Below are 18,206 nucleotides of genomic sequence, written 5' to 3'. Positions count from 1 at the left end.
GTGGATATTTGGAAATCTCTAATGATTTCATTGGAAACGGGAATATCTTCATATAAAATCTAGACAGAAGCATTCTCAGAAACTTCTTTGCGATGTGTGTCCTCAACAAACAGAGCTCAGCTTCTCTTTTGATAGAGGAGTTTGGATACCCTCCTTTTGTAGAATCTGCAAGTGGATATTTGGAATATCTAATGATTTCGTTGGAAACGGGAATATGTTCATATAAAATCTAGACAGAAGCATTCTCAGAAACTTCTTTGTGATGAGTGTCCTCAGCTAACAGAATTCAACCTTTCTTTTGATACAGCAGTTTGGAAACACTCTTTTTGTAGAATCTGCAAGTGGATGTTTGGATAACTGTGAAGATTTCGTTGGAAACGGGAATATCTTCATATACAATCTAGACAGAAGCATTTCCAGAAACTTCTTTGTGACGTGTGTCCTCAACTAACAGAGTTGAAGCTTTCTTTTGAAAGAGCAGTTTGGAATCACTCTTTTTGGAGAATCTGTAAGTGGATAATGGGATAGCTCTAACGATTTCATTGGAAACGGGAATATCCTCCTCTAAAATCTAGAAAGAAGCTCTCTCAGAATCTACTTTGTGATATCTGCATTCAAGTCACAGAGCTGAATATTCCGTTTCATAGACCAGGTTTGAAACACTCTTTCTGTAGTATCTGGAAGTGGACATTTCGAGGGCATTCAGGCCTATGGTGAAAACGGAAATATATTCCCATAAAAGCGAGACAGAAGGATTCTCAGAAACTTATTTGGGAAGTGTGTCTTCAACTAACAGAGTACAACATTTCTTTTGATAAAGCAGTTTGGAAACCCTGTTTTGGTAGAATCTGCAAGTGGATATTTGGATGACTTTGTAGATTTCGTTGGAAAGGGGAATATCATCATATAAAATCTAGACAGAAGCATTCTCAGAAACTTCTTTGTGATGTGTGTCCTCTACTAACAGAGTTCAACTTCTCTTTTCATAAAGCAGTTAGGAAACATTCCTTTTGTAGAATCTGTAAGTGGATATATGGAAATCTCTAATGATTTCGTTGGAAACGGGAATATCTTCATATAAAATCTAGACAGAAGCATTCTCAGAAACTTCTTTGCGATGTGTGTCCTCAACTAACAGAGTTCAACCTTTCTTTTGAAAGCACAGTTTGGAAACACTGTTTTTGTAGAATCTGTAAGTGGATATTTGGAAACCTCTGAAGATTTCGTTGGAAACCGGAATACCTTCATATAAAATCTAGACAGAAGTATTCTCAGAAACTCCTTTCTGATGAGTGTCATCAACTATCAGAGTTCAACCTTTCTTTTGATACAGCAGTTTGGAAACACCCTTTTTGTAGAATCTGCAAGTGGATGTTTGGATAACTGTGAAGATTTCGTTGGAAACGGGAATATCTTCATATAAAATCTAGACAGAAGTATTCTCAGAAACTTCTTTGTGATGTGTGTCCTCAACTAATAGAGTTAAACCGTTCTTTTGAAAGCGCAGTTTGGAAACACTCTTTTTGTAGAATCTGTAAGTGGATATTTGGAATCCTCTAATGATTTCTTTGGAAACGGGAATGTCTTCATATAAAATCTGGACAGAAGCATTCTCAGAAACTTCTTTGTGATGTGTGTCCTCAACTAACAGAGTTCAACTTCTCTTTTGATAGAGCAGTTTGGAAACACTCCTTTTGTAGAATCTGTAAGTGGATATTTGGAAATCTCTAATTATTTCGTTGGAAACGGGAATATCTTCATATAAAATCTAGACAGAAGCATTCTCAGAAACTTCTTAGTGATGTGTGTCCTCAACTAACAGAGTTGAAGCTTTCTTTTGATAGAGCAGTTTGGAAACACTCTTTTTGGAGGATCTGTAAGTGGATAATGGGATAGCTCCAACGATTTCATTGGAAACGGGAATATCCCCATCTAAAATCTAGACAGAAGCTCTCTCAGAAACTACTTTGTGATATCTGCATTCAAGTCACAGAGCTGAACATTCCCTTTCATAGACCAGGTTTGAAACACTCTTTTTGTGGTAACTGGAAGTGGACATTTCGAGGGCATTCAGGCCTATGGTGAAAACGGAAATATATTCCCATAAAAACGAGACAGAAGGATTCTCAGAAACTTATTTGGGATGTGTGTCCTCAACTAACAGAGTTCAACTTTCCTTTGATAGAGCAGTTTGGAAACCCTCTTTTTGTAGAATCTGCAAGTGGATATTTGGATAACTGTGAAGATTTCATTGGAAACGGGAATATCTTCATTTAAAATCTATACAGAAACATTCCCAGAAACTACTTTTTGACGTGTGTCCTCAAATAACAGAGTTCAACTTCTCTTTTGATAGAGCAGTTTGGAAACACTCCTTTTGTAGAATCTGTAAGTGGATATTTGGAAATCTCTAATAATTTCGTTGGAAACGGGAATATCTTCATATAAAATCTTGACAGAAGCATTCTCAGAAACTTCTTTGTGATGTGTGTTCTCAACGAATAGAGTTCAATCTTTCTTTTGAAAGCGCAGTTTGGAAACCCTCTTTTTGTAGAATCTGCAGGTGGATATTTGGAAACCTCAAATGATTTCTTTGGAAACGGGAATATCTTCATATAAAATCTAGACAGAAGCATTCTCAGAAACTTCTTTGTGATGTGTGTCCTCACCTAACAGAGTTCAACCTTTCTTTTGAAAGCGCAGTTTGGAAACACTGTTTTTGTAGAATGTGTAAGTGGATATTTGGAAAACTCTAACGATTTCGTTGGAAACCGAAATGCCATCATATAAAATCTAGACAGAAGTATTCTCAAAAACTTCAATCTGATGAGTGTCATCAACTATCGGAGTTCAGCCTTTCTTTTGATACAGCAGTTTGGAAACACTCTTTTTGTAGAATCTGCAAGTGGATGTTGGGATAACTGTGAAGATTTCGTTGGAAACGGGAATATGTTCATATAAAATCTAGACAGAAGCATTCTCAGAAACTTCTTTGTGATGTGTGTCCTCAACTAATAGAGTTAAACCGTTCTTTTGAAAGCGCAGTTTGGAAACATTCTTTTTGTAGAATCTGTAAGTGGATATTTGGAATCCTCTAATGATTTCTATGGAAACGGGAATGTCTTCATATAAAATCTAGACAGAAGCATTCTCAGAAACTTCTTTGTGATGTGTGTCCTCAACTAACAGAGTTCAACTTCTCTTTTGATAGAGCAGTTTGGAAACACTCATTTGTAGAATCTGTAAGTGGATATCTGGAAATCTCTAATGATTTCGTTGGAAATGGGAATATCTTCATATAAAATCTAGACAGAAGCATTCTCAGAAACTTCTTTCTGATGTGTGTCCTCAACTAACAGAGTTCAACTTCTCTTTTGATAGAACAGTTTGGAAACACTCCTTTTGTAGAATCTGTAAGTGAATATTCGTTATCTCTAATGATTTTGTTGGAAACGGGAATATCTTCATATAAAATCTAGACAGAAGCATTCTCAGAAACTTCTTTGTGAAGTGTGTCCTCAACTAACAGAGTTCAACCTTTCTTTAGAAAGCGAAGTTTGGAAACACTCTTTTTGTAGAATATGTAAGTGGATATTTGGAAACCTCTAATGATTTTGTTGGAAAAGGGAATATCGTCATATAAAATCTAGACAGAAGCATTCTAAGAAACGTCTTTGTGATGAGTGTTCTCAGCTAACAGAGTTCAACGATTCTTTTGATACAGCAGTTTGGAAACACTCTTTTTGTAGAATCTGCAATTGGATATTTTGATAACTGTGAGGATTTCGTTGGAAACGGGAATATCTTCATATAAAATCTAGACAGAAGCATTCTCAGAAACTTCTTTGTTATGTGTGTCCTCAACTAACAGAGTTCAACCTTTCTTTTGAAAGCGCAGTTTGGAAACACTCTTTGTGTAGAATCAGGAATTGGATAATTTGATAGCTCTAACGATTTCATTGGAAACGGGAATATCTTCATCTAAAATCTAGACAGAAGCACTGTCAGAAGCTACTTTGTGATATCTGCATTCAAGTCACAGAGCTGAGCATTCCCTTTCATAGACCAGGTTAGAAACACTCTTTCTGTAGTATCTGCATGTGGGCATTTCGAGCGTATTCAGGCCTGTGGTGAAAACGGTAATATCTTCCCATAAAAACGAGACAGAAGGATTCTCCGAAACTTATTTGGGATGTGTGTCCTCAACTAACAGAGTTCCACCTTTCTTTTGATAGAGCAGTTTGGAAACCCTCTTTTTGTAGAATCTGCAAGTGGATATTTGGATAACTGTGAAGATTTCGTTGGAAACGGGAATATCTTCATATAAAATCTATACAGAAACATTCCCAGAAACTACTTTTTGACGTGTGTCCTCAACTAACAGAGTTCAACTTCTCTTTTGATTGAGCAGTTTGGAAACACTGCTTTTGTAGAATCTGTAAGTGGATATTTGGAATTCTCTAATAATTTCGTTGGAAACGGGAATATCTTCATATAAAATCTAGACAGAAGCATTCTCAGAAACTTCTTTGTGATGTGTGTCCTCAACTAACAGAGTTCAACCTTTCTTTTGATACACCAGTATGGAAAAACTCTTTTTGTAGTATCTGCAATTGGATATATGGATTAAGATTTCATTGGAAACGTGGATATCTCTATATAGAATCTAGACAGAAGCATTCTCAGAACCTTCTTTGTCATGTGTATCCTCAACTAACAGAGTTCAACCTTTCTTTTGAAAGCGCAGTTGGAAACACTCGTTTTGGAGAATGTGTAAGTGGATAATGGGATAGCTCTTACGATTTCATTGGAAACGGGAATATACTCCTCTAAAATCTAGACAGAAGCTCTCTCAGAAACTACTTTGTGATGTCTGCATTCAAGTCACCGTGCTGAACTTTCCCTTTCATAAACCAGGTTTGAAACACTCTTTCTGTAGTATCTGGAAGTGGACATTTCGAGGGCATTCAGGCCTATGGTGAAAACGGTAATATATTCCCATAAAAGCGAGACAGAAGGATTCTCAGAAACTTATTTGGGATGTGTGTCTTCAAATAACAGAGTACAACATTTCTTTTTTTTCTTTTTTTTTTTTTTTTTTTTTTTTTTGCATTTTTTTTTTTATTATACTTTAAGTTTTAGGGTACATGTGCACATTGTGCAGGTTAGTTACATATGTATACATGTGCCAAAATGCTCATCATCACTGGGCATCAGAGAAATGCAAATCAAAACCACTATGAGATATCATCTCACACCAGTTAGAATGGCAATCATTAAAAAGTCAGGAAACAACAGGTGCTGGAGAGGATGTGGAGAAATAGGAACACTTTTACACTGTTGGTGGGACTGTAAACTAGTTCAACCATTGTGGAAGTCAGTGTGGCGATTCCTCAGGGATCTAGAACTAGAAATACCATTTGACCCAGCCATCCCAATACTGGGTATATACCCAAAGGACTATAAATCATGCTGCTATAAAGACACATGCACACGTATGTTTATTGCGGCATTATTCACAATAGCAAAGACTTGGAACCAACCCAAATGTCCAACAATAATAGACTGGATTAAGAAAATGTGGCTCATATACACCATGGAATGCTATGCAGCCATAAAAAATGATGAGTTCATGTCCTTTGTAGGGACATGGATGAAATTGGAAACCATCATTCTCAGTAAACTATCGCAAGAACAGAAAACCAAACACTGCATATTCTCACTCATAGGTGGGAATTGAACAATGAGATCACATGGACACAGGAAGGGGAATATCACACTCTGGGGAATGTTGTGGGGTTTGGGGAGGGGGGCGGGATAGCATTGGGAGATATACCTAATGCTAGATGACAAGTTAGTGGTTGCAGTGCACCAGAATGGCACATGTAAACATTTCTTTTGATAAAGCAGTTTGGAAACCCTGTTTTGGTAGAATCTGCAAGTGGATATTTGGATAACTGTGAATATTTCGTTGGAAAGGGGAATATCGTCCTTTATAATCTAGACAGAAGCATTCTCAGAAACATCTTTGTGATGTGTGTCCTCAACTAACAGAGTTCAACCTTTCTTTTGAAAGCGCAGTTTGGAAACACTCTTTTCGTAGAATCTGTAAGTGGATATTTGGAGTCCTCTAATGATTTCTTTGGAAACGGGAATGTCTTCGTATAAAATCTAGACAGAAGCATTCTCAGAAACTTCTTTGTGATGTGTGTCCTCAACTAACAGAGCTCAGCTTCTCTTTTGATAGAGCAGTTTGGAAACACTCCTTTTGTAGAATCTGTAAGTGGATATTTGGAATCTCTAATGATTTCACTGGAAACGGGAATATCTTCATATAAAATCTAGACAGAAGCATTCTCAGAATCTTCTTTGTTATGAGTGTCCTCAGCTAACAGAATTCAAACTTTCTTTTGATACAGCAGTTTGGAAACACTCTTTTTGTAGAATCTGCAAGAGGATATTTGGACAACTGTGAAGATTTTGTTGGAAACGGGAATATTTTCACATAAAATCTAGACAGAAGCATTCACAGAAACTTCTTTTTGATGTGTATCTTCAACTAACAGAGTTCAACCTTTCTTTTGAAAGCGCAGTTTGGAAACACTCTTTTTGTAGAATCTGTAAGAGGATATTTGGAAACCTCTAATGATTCAGTTGGAGATGGGAATATGTTCGTATAAAGTCTAGACAGAAGCATTCTCAGAAACTTCTTTGTGATGTGTGTCCTCAACTAACAGAGTTGAAGCTTTCTTTTGATAGAGCAGTTTGGAAACACTCTTTTTGGAGAATCTGTAAGTGGATAATTGGATATCTCTAACGATTTCATTGGAAAAGTGAATATCCTCCTCTAAAATCTAGACAGAAGCTCTCTCAGAAACTACTTTGTGATATCAGCATTCAAGTCACAGAGCTGAACATTCCCTTTCATAAACAGGTTTGAAACTCTCTTTCTGTAGTATTTGGAAGTGGACATTTCGAGGGCATACAGGCCTATGGTGAAAACGGAAATATATTCCCATAAAAGCGAGCAGAAGGATTCTCAGAAACTTATTTAGGATGTGTGTCTTCAGCTAACAGAGTAAAACATTTCTTTTGATAAAGCAGTTTGGAAACCCTGTTTTGGTAGAATCTGCAAGTGGATATTTGTATAACTGAGAAGATTTCGTTGGAAAGGGGAATATCGTCATATAAAATCTAGAGAGAAGCATTCTCAGAAACTTCTTTGTGATGTGTGTCCTCAACTAACAGAGTTCAACCTTTCTTTTGAAAGCGCAGTTTGGAAACACTGTTTTTGTAGAATCTGTAAGTGGATATTTGGAAACATCTAAAGATTTCTTTGGAAACCGGAATACCTTCATATAAAATCTAGACAGAAGTATTCTCAGAAACTTCTTTCTGATGAGTGACATAAACTATCAGAGTTCAACCTTTCTTTTGATACAGCAGTTTAGAAAGAACCTTTTTGTAGAACCTGCAGGTGGATGTTTGGATAACTGTGAAGATTTCGTTGGAAACGGGAATATCTTCATATAAAATCTAGACAGAAGCATTCTCAGAATCTTCTTTGTGATGTGTGTCCTCAACTAATAGAGGTAAACCGTTCTTTTGGAAGCACAGTTTGGAAAAACTCTTTTCGTAGAATCTGTAAGTGGATATTTGGGATCCTCTAATGATTTCTTTCGAAACGGGAATGTCTTCGTATAAAATCTAGACAGAAGCATTCTCATAAACTTCTTTGTGATGTGTGTCCTCAACTAACAGAGTTCAACTTCTCTTTTGATAGAGCAGTTTGGAAACACTCCTTTTGTAGAATCCGTATGTGGATATTTTGAAATCTCTAATGATTTCATTGGAAACGGGAATATCTTCATATAAAATCTATACAGAAGCATTCTCAGTAACTTCTTTGTGATGTGTGTCCTCAACTAACAGAGCTCAGCTTCTCTTTTGATAGAGCAGTTTGGAAACACTCCTTTTGTAGGATCTGTAAGTGGATATTTGGAATCTCTAATGATTTCGTTGGAAACGGGAATATCTTCATATAAAATCTAGACAGAAGCATTCTCAGAAATTTCTTTGTGATGAGTGTCCTCAGCTAACAGAATTCAACCTTTCTTTTGATACAGCAGTTTGGAAACACTCTTTTTCTAGAATCTGCAACAGGATATTTGGGCAACTGTGAAGATTTCGTTGGAAATGGGAATATTTTCATATAAAATCTAGACAGAAGCATTCTCAGAAACTTCTTTTTGATGTGTGTCTTCAACTAACAGAGTTCAACCTTTCTTTTGATACAGCAGTTTGGAAACACTCTTTTTGTAGAATCTGCAAGTGGATATTTGGAAAACTGTGAAGATTTCATTGGAAACGGGAATATCTTCATATAAAATATAGACGGAAGCATTCTCAGAAACTTCTTTTTGATGTGCGTCCTCAACTGACAGAGTTCAACCTTTCTTTTGAAAGCGCAGTTGGAAACACTCCTTTTGTAGAATCTGTAAGGGGATATTTGGAAACCTCTAATGATTCCGTTGGAAATGGGAATATCTTCGTATAAAGTCTAGACAGAAGCATTCTCAGAAACTTCTTTGTGATGTGTGTCCTCAACTAACAGAGTTGAAGCTTTCTTTTGATAGAGCAGTTTGGAAACACTCTTTTTGGAGAATCTGTAAGTGGATAATGGGATATCTCTAACGATTTCATTGGAAAAGGGAATATCCTACTCTAAAATCTAGACAGAAGCTCTCTCAGAAACTACTTTGTGATATCTGCATTCAAGTCACAGAGCTGAATATTCCCTTTCATAGACCAGGTTTGAAACACTCTTTCTGTAGTATTTGGAAGTGGACATTTCGAGGCCATTCAGGCCTATGGTGAAAACGGAAATATATTCCCATAAAAGCGAGACAGAAGGATTCTCAGAAACTTATTTGGGATGTGTGTCTTCAACTAACAGAGTAAAACAATTCTTTTGATAAAGCAGTTTGGAAACCCTTTTTTGGTAGAATCTGCAAGTGGATATTTGGATAACTGTGAAGATTTCGTTGGAAACGGGAATATCGTCATATAAAATCTAGAGAGAAGCATATTCAGAATCTTCTTTGTGATGTGTGTCCTCAACTAACAGAGTTCAACTTCTCTTTTCATAGAGCAGTTTGGAAACACTCCTTTTGTAGAATCTTTAAGTGGATATTTGGAAATCTCTAATGATTTCGTTGGAAACGGGAATATCTTCATATAAAATCTAGACAGAAGCATTCTCAGAAACTTCTTTGTGATGTGTGTCCTCAACTAACAGAGTTCACCATTTCGTTTGAAAGCGCATTTTGGAAACACTGTTTTTGTAGAATCTGTAAGTGGATATTTGGAAACCTCTAAAGATTTCGTTGGAAACCGGAATAACTTCATATAAAATCTAGACAGAAGTATTCTCAGAAACTTCTTTCTGATGAGTGTCATCAACTATGAGAGTTCAACCTTTCTTCTGATACAGTAGTTTGGAAACACCCTTTTTGTAGAATCTGCAAGTGGATATTTGGATAACTGTGAAGATTTCGTTGGAAACGGGAATATCTTCATATGAAATCTAGACAGAAGTATTCTCAGAAACTTCTTTGTGATGTGTGTCCTCAACTAATAGAGTTAAACCGTTCTTTTGGAAGCACAGTTTGGAAACACTCTTTTTGTAGAATCTGTAAGTGGATATTTGGAATCCTCTAATGATTTCTTTGGAAATGGGAATGTCTTCATATAAAATCTAGACAGAAGCATTCTCAGAGACTTCTTTGTGATGTGTGTCCTCAACAAACAGAGTTCATCTTCTCTTTTGATAGAGCAGTTTGGAAACACTCCTTTTGTAGAATCTGTAAGTGGATATTTGGAAATCTCTAATGATTTCGTTGGAAACGGGTATATCTTCATGTAAAATCTAGACAGAAGCATTCTCAGAAACTTCTTTGTGATGTGTGTCCTCAACTAACAGAGTTGAAGCTTTCTTTTGATAGAGCAGTTTGGAAACACTCTTTTTGGAGAATCTGTAAGAGGATAATGGGATAGCTCTAACGATTTCATTGGAAACGGAAATATCCTCCTCTAAAATCTAGACAGAAGCTCTCTCAGAAACTGCTTTGTGATATCTGCATTCAAGTCACAGAGCTGAACATTCCCTTTCATAGACCAGGTTTGAAACACTCTTTCTGTAGTATCTGGAAGTGGACATTTCGAGGGCATTCAGTCCTATGGTGAAAACGGAAATATATTCCCATAAAAGCGAGACAGAAGGATCCTCAGAAACTTATTTGGGATGCGTGTCTTCAACTAACAGAGTGCAACATTTCTTTTGATAAAGCAGTTTGGAAACCCTGTTTTGGTAGAATCTGCAAGTGGATATTTGGATAACTGTGAAGAATTCGTTGGAAACGGGAATATCTTCATGTACAATCTAGACAGAAGCATTCTCAGAAACTTCTTTGTGATGTGTGTCCTCAACTAATAGAGTTAAACCGTTCTTTTGAAAGCGCAGTTTGGAAACACTGTTTTTGTAGAATCTGTAAGTGGATATTTGGAAACCTCTAAAGATTTCGTTGGAAACCGGAATTCCTTCATATAAAATCTAGACAGAAGTATTCTCAGAAACTTCTTTCTGATGAGTGTCATCAACTATCAGACTTCAACCTTTCTTTTGATACAGCAGTTTGGAAACACCCTTTTTGTAGAATCTGCAAGTAGATGTTTGGATAACTGTGAAGATTTCATTGGAAACGGGAATATCTTCATATAAAATCTAGACAGAAGTATTCTCAGAAACTTCTTTGTGATGTGTGTCCTCAACTAATAGAGTTCATCTTCTCTTTTGATAGAGCAGTTTGGAAAAACTCCTTTTGTAGAATCTGTAAGTGGATATTTGGAAATCTCTAATGATTTCATTGGAAACGGGAATATCTTCATATAAAATCTAGACAGAAGCATTCTCAGAAACTTCTTTGTGATGTGTGTCCTCAACTAACAGAGTTGAAGCTTTCTTTTGATAGAGCAGTTTGGAAACACTCTTTTTGGAGAATCTGTAAGTGGATAATGGGATAGCTCTAACGATTTCATTGGAAACGGGAATATCCTCCTCTAAAATCTAGACAGAAGCTCTCTCAGAAACTACTTTGTGATATCTACATTCAAGTCACAGAGCTGAACATTCGCTTTCATAGACCAGGTTTGAAACACTCTTTCTGTAGTATCTGGAAGTGGACATTTCGAGGGCATTCAGGCCTATGGTGAAAACGGAAATATATTCCCATAAAAGCGAGACAGAAGGATTCTCAGAAACTTATTTGGGATGTGTGTCTTCAACTAACAGAGTACAACATTTCTTTTGATAAAGCAGTTAGGAAACCCTGTTTTGGTAGCATCTGCAAATGGATATGTGGATAACTGTGAAGATTTCGTTGGAAAGGGGAATATCATCATATAAAATCTAGACAGAAGCATTCTCAGAAACATCTTTGTGATGTGTGTCCTCAACTAACAGAGTTCAACTTCTCTTTTCATAGAGCAGTTTGGAAACACTCCTTTTGTAGAACCTGTAAGTGGATATTTGGAAATCTCTAATGATTTCTTTGGAAACGGGAATGTCTTCATATAAAATCTAGACAGAAGCATTCTCAGAAACTTCTTTGTGATGTGTGTCCTCAACTAACAGAGTTCAACTTCTCTTTTGATAGAGCAGTTTGGAAACACTCCTTTTGTAGAATCTGTAAGTGGATATTTGGAAATCTCTAATGATTTCTTTGGAAACGGGAATATCTTCATATAAAATCTAGACAAAAGCATTCTCAGAATCTTCTTTGTGATGTGTGTCCTCAACTAACAGAGTTGAAGCTTTCTTTTGATAGAGCAGTTTGGAACCACTCTTTTTGGAGAATCTGTAAGTGGATAATGGGATAGCTCTAACGATTTCATTGGAAACGGGAATATCCTCCTCTAAAATCTAGACAGAAGCTCTCTCAGAAACTACTTTGTGATATCTGCATTCAAGTCACAGAGCTGAACATTCCCTTTCATAGACCAGGTTTGAAACACTCTTTCTGTAGTATCTGGATGTGGACATTTCGAGGGCATTCAAGCCTATGGTGAAAACGGAAATATATTCCCATAAAAGCGAGACAGAAGGATTCTCAGAAACTTATTTGGGATGTGTGTCTTCAACTAACAGAGTACAACATTTCTCTTGATAAAGCAGTTTGGAAACCCTGTTTTGGTAGAATCTGCAAGTGGATATTTGGATAACTGTGAAGATTTCATTGGAAACGGAAATATCTTCATATACAATCTAGACAGAAGCATTCTCAGAAACTTCTTTGTGATGTGTGTCCTCAACTAATAGAGTTAAATCGTTCTTTTGAAAGCGCAGTTTGGAAACACCATTTTGTAGAATCTGTAAGTTGATATTTTTTGAATCCTCTAATGAATTCTTTGGAAACGGGAATGTCTTCATATAAAATCTAGACAGAAGCATTCTCAGAAACTTCTTTGCGATGTGTGTCCTCAACTAACGGAGTTCAACTTCTCTTTTAATAGAGCAGTTTGGAAACACTCCTTTTGTAGAATCTGTAAGTGGATATTTGGAAATCTCTAATGATTTCGTTGGAAACGGGAATATCTTCATATAAAATCTAGACAGAAGCATTCTCAGAAACTTCTTTGTGATGTGTGTCCTCAACTAACAGAGTTCAACTTCTCTTTTGTTAGAGCAGTTTGGAAACACTCCTTTTGTAGAATCTGGAAGTGGATATTCGGAATCTCTAATGATTTCGTTGGAAACGGGAATATCTTCATATAAAATCTAGACAGAAGCATTCTCAGAAACTTCTTTGTGATGTGTGTCCTCAACTAAAAGAGTTCAACCTTTCTTTAGAAAGCGAAGTTTGGAAACACACTTTTTGTAGAATATGTAAGTGGATATTTGGAAACCTGTGATGATTTTGTTGGAAAAGGGAATATCGCCATATAAAATCTAGACAGAAGCATTCTAAGAAACGTCTTTGTGATGAGTGTTCTCAGCTAACAGAGTTCAACGATTCTTTAGATACAGCAGTTTGGAACCACTCTTTTTGTAGAATCTGCAAGTGGATATTTGGATAACTGTGAAGATTTCGTTGGAAACGGGAATATCTTCATATAAAATCTAGACAGAAGCATTCTCAGAAACTTCTTTGTGATGTGTGTCCTCAACTAACAGAGTTCAACCTTTCTTTTGAAAGCGCAGTTTGGAAACACTCTTTTTGTAGAATCTGGAATTGGATAATTGGATAGCTCTAACGATTTCATTGGAAACGGGAATATATTCATCTAAAATCTAGACAGAAGCACTGTCAGAAGCTACTTTGTGATATCTGCATTCAAGTCACAGAGCTGAGCATTCCCTTTCATAGACCAGGTTAGAAACACTCTTTCTGTAGTATCTGGAAGTGGCATTTCGAGCGCATTCAGGCCTATGGTGAAAACGCTAATATCTTCCCATAAAAACGAGACAGAAGGATTCTCAGAAACTTATTTGGGATGTGAGTCCTCAACTAACAGAGTTCAACCTTTCTTTTGATAGAGCAGTTTGGAAACCCTCTTTTTGTAGAATCTGCAAGTGGATATTTGGATAACTGTGAAGATTTCGCTGGAAACGGGAATATCTTCACAGAAAATCTATAAAGAAACATTCCCAGAAACTACTTTTTGACGTGTGTCCTCAACTAACAGAGTTCAACTTCTCTTTTGATTGAGCAGTTGGAAACACTGCTTTTGTAGAATCTGTAAGTGGATATTTGGAATTCTCTAATAATTTCGTTGAAAACGGGAATATCTTCATATAAAATCTAGACAGAAGCATTCTCAGAAACTTCTTTGTGATGTGTGTCCTCAACTAATAGCGTTCAAACTTTCTTTTGAAAGCGCAGTTTGGAAACACTCTTTTTGTAGAATCTGCAGGTGGATATTTGGAAACATCTAATGATTTCGTTGGAAACGGGAATATCTCCATATAAAATCTAGACAGAAGCATTCTCAGAAACTTCTTTGTGATGAGTGTCCTCAACTAACAGAATTCAACTTTTCTTTTGATACAGCAGTTTGGAAACACTCTTTTTGTAGAATCTGCAAGAGGATATTCGGACAACTGTGAAGATTTCGTTGCAAACGGGAATATTTTCACATAAAATCTAGACAGAAGCATTCTCAGAAACTTCTTTGCGATGTCTGTCATCAACTATCAGAGTTCAACCTTTCTTTTGGTACAGCAGTTTGGAAACACCCTTTTTGTAGGATCTGCAAGTGGATGTTTGGATAACTGTGAAGATTTCGTTGGAAACGGGAATATCTTCATATAAAATCTAGACAGAAGCATTCTCAGAAACTTCTTTGTGATGTGTGTCCTCAACTAATATATTTAAACCGTTCTTTTTAAAGCGCAGTTTGTAAACACTCTTTTTGTAGAATCTGTAAGTGGATATTTGGAATCCTCTAATGATTTCTTTGGAAAAGGGAATGTCTTCATATAAAATCTAGACAGAAGCATTCTCAGAATCTCCTTTTTGATGTGTGTCTTCAACTAACAGAGTTCAACCTTTCTTTTGATACAGCAGTTTGGAAACACTCTTTTTGTAGAATCTGCAAGTGGATATTTGGATAACTGTGGAGATTTCGTTGGAAACGGGAATATCTTCACATAAAATCAAGATGGAAGCATTCTCAGAAACTTCTTTTTGATGTGTGTCCTCAACTGACAGAGTTCAACCTTTCTTTTGAAAGCGCAGTTGGAAACACTCCTTTTGTAGAATCTGCAAGAGGATATTTGGAAACCTCTAATGATTCCGTTGGAAATGGGAATATCTTCGTATAAAGTCTAGACAGAAGCATTCTCAGAAACTTCTTTGTGATGTGTGTCCTCAATTAACAGAGTTGAAGCTTTCTTTTGATAGAGCAGTTTGGAAACACTCTTTTTGGAGAATCTGTAAGTGGATAATGGGATAGCTCTAACGATTTCATAGGAAACGGGAATATCCTCCTCTAAAATCTAGACAGAAGCTCTCTCAGAAACTACTTTGTGATATCTGCATTCAAGTCACAGACCTGAACATTCCCTTTAATAGACCAGGTTTGAAACACTCTTTCTGTAGTATCTGGAAGTGGACATTTCGAGGGCATTCAGGCCTATGGTGAAAACGGAAATATATTCCAATAAAAGCGAGACAGAAAGACTCTCAGAAACTTATTTGGGGTGTGTGTCTTCAACTAACAGAGTACAACATTTCTTTTGATAAAGCAGTTTGGAAACCCTGTTTTGGTAGAATCTGCAAGTGGATATTTCGATAACTGTGAAGATTTCGTTGGAAAGGTCAATATCGTCACATAAAATCTAGACAGAAGCATTCTCAGAAACTTCTTTGTGATGTGTGTCCTCAACTAACAGAGTTTAACTTCTCCTTTCATACAGCAGTTTGGAAACACTCCTTTTGTAGAATCTGTAAGAGGATATTTGGAAATCTCTAATGATTTCGTTGGAAACGGGAATATCTTCATATAAAATCTAGACAGAAGCATTCTCAGAAACTTCTTTGCGATGTGTGTCCTCAACTAACAGAGTTCAACCTTTCTTTTGGAAGCGCAGTTTGGAAACACTGTTTTTGTATAATCTGTAAGTGGATATTTGCAAACCTCTAAAGATTTCGTTGGAAACCGGAATACCTTCATATAAAATCTAGACAGAACTATTCTCAGAAACTTCTTTCTGATGAGTGTCATCAACTATCAGAGTTCAACCTTTCTTTTGTTACAGCAGTTTGGAAACAACCTTTTTGTAGCATCTGCAAGTGGATGTTTGGATAACTGTGAAGATTTCGTTGGAAACGGGAATATCTTCATATAAAATCTAGACAGAAGCATTCTCAGAAACTTCTTTGTGATGTGCGTCCTCAACTAATAGAGTTAAACCGTTCTTTTGAAAGCGCAGTTTGGAAACACCATTTTGTAGAATCTGTAAGTTGATATTTTTTGAATCCTCTAATGAATTCTTTGGAAACGGGAATGTCTTCATATAAAATCTAGACAGAAGCATTCTCAGAAACTTCTTTGTGATGTGTGTCCTCAACTAACAGAGTTCAACTTCTCTTTTGTTTGAGCAGTTTGGAAACACTCCTTTTGTAGAATCTGTAAGTGGATATTTGGAAATCTCTAATGATTTCGTTGGAAACGGGAATATCTTCATATAAAATCTAGACAGAAGCATTCTCAGAAACTTCTTTGTGATGTGTGTCCTCAACTAAAAGAGTTCAACCTTTCTTTAGAAAGCGAAGTTTGGAAACACACTTTTTGTAGAATATGTAAGTGGATAATTGCAAACCTCTAATGATTTTGTTGGAAAAGGGAATATCGTCATATAAAATCTAGACAGAAGCATTCTAACAAACGTCTTTGTGATGAGTGTTCTCAGCTAACAGAGTTCAACGATTCTTTTGATACAGCAGTTTGGAAACACTCTTTTTGTAGAATCTGCAAGTGGATATTTGGATAACTGTGAAGATTTCGTTGGAAACGGGAATATCTTCCTATAAAATCTAGACAAAAGCATTCTCAGAAACTTCTTTGTGATGTGTGTCCTCAACTAACAGAGTTCAACCTTTCTTTTGAAAGCGCAGTTTGGAAACACTCTTTTTGTAGAATCTGGAATTGGATAATTGGATAGCTCTAACGATTTCATTGGAAACGGGAATATATTCATCTAAAATCTAGACAGAAGCACTGTCAGAAGCTACTTTGTGATATCTGCATTCAAGTCACAGAGCTGAGCATTCCCTTTCATAGACCCGGTTAGAAACACTCTTTCTGTAGTATCTGGAAGTGACATTTCGAGCGCATTCAGGCCTATGGTGAAAACGGTAAAATCTTCCCATAAAAACGAGACAGAAGGATTCTCAGAAACTTATTTGGGATGTGTGTCCTCAACTAACAGAGTTCAACCTTTCTTTTGATAGAGCAGTTTGGAAACCCTCTTTTTGTAGAATCTGCAAGTGGATATTTGGATAACTGTGAAGATTTCGCTGGAAACGGGAATATCTTCATAGAAAATCTGTAAAGAAACATTAACAGAAACTACTTTTTGACGTGTGTCCTCAACTAACAGAGTTCAACTTCTCTTTTGATTGAGCAGTTTGGAAACACTGCTTTTGTAGAATCTGTAAGTGGATATTTGGAGTTCTCTAATAATTTCGTTGGAAACGGGAATATCTTCATATAAAATCTAGACAGAAGCATTCTCAAAAACTTCTTTGTGATGTGTGTCCTCAACTAATAACGTTCAAACTTTCTTTTGAAAGCGCAGTTTGCAAACACTCTTTTTGTAGAATCTGCAGGTGGATATTTGGAAACCTCTAATGATTTCGTTGGAAACGGGAATATCTTCATATAAAATCTAGACAGAAGCATTCTCGGAAACTTCTTTGTGATGAGTGTCCTCAGCTAACAGAATTCAACCTTTCTTTTGATACAGCAGTTTGGAAACACTCTTTTTGTAGAATCTGCAAGAGGATATTTGGACACCTGTGAAGATTTCGTTGGAAACGGGAATATTTTCTCATAAAATCTAGACAGAAGCATTCTCAGAAACTTCTTTGTGATATCTGTCATCAACTATCAGAGTTCAACCTTTCTTTTGGTACAGCAGTTTGGAAACACCCTTTTTGTAGGAACTGCAAGTGGATGTTTGGATAACTGTGAAGATTTCGTTGGAAACGGGAATATCTTCACATAAAATCTAGACAGAAGCATTCGCAGAAACTTCTTTGTGATGTGTGTCCTCAACTAATAGAGTTAAACCGTTCTTTTGAAAGCGCAGTTTGGAAACACTCTTTTTGTAGAATCTGTAAGTGGATATTTGGAATCCTCTAATGATTTCTTTGGAAACGGGAATGTCTTCATATAAAATCTAGACAGAAGCATTCTCAGAAACTTCTTTGTGATGTGTGTCTTCAACTAAGAGAGTTCAACATTTCCTTTGATACAGCAGTTTGGAAACACTCTTTTTGTAGAATCTGCAAGTGGATATTTGGATACCTGTGAAGATTTCCTTGGAAACGGGAATATCTTCACATAAAATCAGGACGGAAGCATTCTCAGAAACTTCTTTTTGATGTGTGTCCTCAACTGACAGAGTTCAACCTTTCTTTTGA

Source organism: Gorilla gorilla, chromosome 12 (genome assembly GCF_029281585.2).
Source record: "Gorilla gorilla gorilla isolate KB3781 chromosome 12, NHGRI_mGorGor1-v2.1_pri, whole genome shotgun sequence".
Lineage (NCBI taxonomy): Eukaryota > Metazoa > Chordata > Mammalia > Primates > Hominidae > Gorilla > Gorilla gorilla.
This window is presented reverse-complemented; position numbering follows the sequence as displayed.